The 2,418-nt window shown below is 37.3% G+C and overlaps 1 protein-coding gene across 3 annotated transcripts in view; it reads left to right on the top strand.

Annotated features, from left to right (window-relative positions):
- The window catches only part of LOC108745376 (uncharacterized protein CG4449), a 13,904-nt gene that overhangs the window by 9,919 nt on the left and 1,567 nt on the right, over window positions 1-2,418 (top strand). The window lies entirely within an intron of this gene.

The raw sequence follows: 2,418 nt of genomic DNA, 5'->3' as shown, positions 1-2,418 counted from the left end.
TATTAAATATTTTGCACGACAATTTTATGAGAAATTTACCTTTGAATGTTGCTATCAAAATAGTTACGCATGTAAATTATTATGCAAATTCTGAAAAGGAAAATAGTTAATTTTCTGCTGTGTGTGTGTGTTTGTGTGTGTGTGTGTGTGTGTGTGTGTGTGTGTGTGTGTGTGTGTGTGTGTGTGTGTGTGTGTGTGTGTGTGTACAGGATGTTAGTTAAGTATGTTGTCATACTCAACAGAGCGATTCTTCGGTTTATTTCAAGTAAAAAAGTCCATATAAACATGTGTTCTAAACGTCTTAGTTTCCGAAATAAAAAAAATTAAACGTGTAGTAATAATTTGTTTGAAAGATATACCGTTTAAAACTAGTCAAAAACAGAAAAACAAAAACAGGCTTCACACATTTCTTCTGATGAAATAAAATTAGATGAAACAATTAGATGAATTGTTGAAAACAAATGTCCACTTTGCGTCATGATATATCCATCGAGCCTTCTTCTCAAAGATTGATGTTGTTACGTCCGAATTGAGGTTTTTATTTCTCGATTTTATATTTCCTATTTTGGGGTCAATGCATTTAAGCAATTTACCCCGGGGTTTGGAGATCAAGTTGTGCGGTTAGGATTGTTCGGTGGGGAGAGTGGGATAATTGCTCGGGAGGATAACCTTGAATCCGGTGCCAAAAAGCTCACGAAGCTTATAGGCGAGTTTACGTGGATCACCCCTTTGAATATTTCGGTAATCAGGAAATCGAGGAGTGATCTCCAACGGAGGGAATATCCGCTTTCGTTAGGTGAGCTTACCGGTTTTTTTTGGTCTAATGTGTCAATTTCTGGAAATAAGGGAAAGGATCGTGGTTTGAATTAATAGCTGATTTGACTTGATACCTCAATCTCTTCTCTTGTTGTCTACGTCCGCCTTTGGTAGGCATGGAGGTAACGCGAAAGAATTATCGTTCCGAAAAATTGTCTAGACGGGGGCCACGCTATTGGCAGCAACAGTCGCGACAACCCTTCGGATTTTGACTCTCTTTTGAGGAACTGTTATTAGACGAGGGGTCACGCTATTGGCAGCGACTGGTCACAACGATTCCTCAAAATAACGAACTCTCCGCAGAACAGTATTAGACGGGGGCCACGCTATTGGCAGCGACAGTCAAACAACAGATTCTCGGATACTCGTATATCTTAATGAATTTAAAATAGAGGAGAGATCTAGGCTTCAGCCAAATTGTTTTAGTATAGTCGTTTAATAAAGAAAAAATGGTTACAAACGTAGGAATAAGTTCCGGAGGTTAGCGCGAGGATAGCTCTTACCCACTTCCAGAATAGTTTTCTACTTTCGCTCTTGGTTTTTTCTCTCTACGCATTTCTGCCTTCGGCAACTCCTTTTATACTAAAAAATGAGCATGGGAGTGTCCTTTCAGGATCAATCAGTATTCCTTGGAATTTGGTAGGACCTATGCCCGCGCTTGTTTTCTTAGGGCAGCAGGGCTCCGCGCAAGCCCCACTCCCGGCACTACGAGTCTAGTTTTATCTTAATAACGAGAGTCTTAATAATTTATAAAGGTTCGATCTTACTTAACTAATATCCTTATGCGAGGCGAAGTGTGATGACATATTCTAGATTATATTAATAATACATATTTTAAACTGCTACCGTCAAAATACATATTATAACTTCGTAATTCTTGGATAGATTTTAGTTCCATTAATAAAAGGAAAAAATAAAAGATATTCATCCTCGCAGTTGGAAGGTCTTAATTTTTACTATGTACTTACTATATTACTTAATTATTAGGCATATAGGTATGTATACTATTGTTTAACATTTTTCTGGAAAAAGGCTCTTAACGGAAAAGATTGTCGGTTAGATGTTTTTGTCTATGTGATGCATAAGATGTACGAGCGTGAGCTATCTGTTTGTTTTGAATGTTTACAAAAAAAAGGAACTGAATAGGCCCTTCTATAAAAGGGACGTTACAAAACCTAAACTAGAGATAAGATAAATCATATATTTATAATAAAGAGATAGAGGATTTTATTGGGATATAACAACGTACACGCTCAAAGATACCAGGTGTGTTACGTATTGCCTCGCATGAAGCAACTATTCGATTCCTCAAATCATTTTCATTCTTAATTGAGGTGGTACCAATTGGGGTGATTCAGATGCCCCCAAAGAAAATAATCCAAAGGATTTTGATCTGAAGTCTGGTGATCTAGGGGGCTTTGATTTTGACTTTGTTTACGGTTGTGCGAATGATAACTCACATGAAGCAAGGCATATTTATGCAAGAAGATATCTCCAACGCAATTTACCGTTTCGTCAAACATTTGCGAACATTCACCTGTATTTCGGAAACTAAGCCGTTTAGGACACATGTTTATATGGACTTTTTTACTTGAAATAAAC

The sequence above is a fragment of the Trachymyrmex septentrionalis genome, unplaced genomic scaffold (assembly GCF_001594115.1).
Source record: "Trachymyrmex septentrionalis isolate Tsep2-gDNA-1 unplaced genomic scaffold, Tsep1.0 scaffold139, whole genome shotgun sequence".
NCBI classification, from domain to species: domain Eukaryota; kingdom Metazoa; phylum Arthropoda; class Insecta; order Hymenoptera; family Formicidae; genus Trachymyrmex; species Trachymyrmex septentrionalis.
Note: the sequence above shows the minus strand (reverse complement) of the source record. Positions and strands in the feature narration are given on the sequence as shown.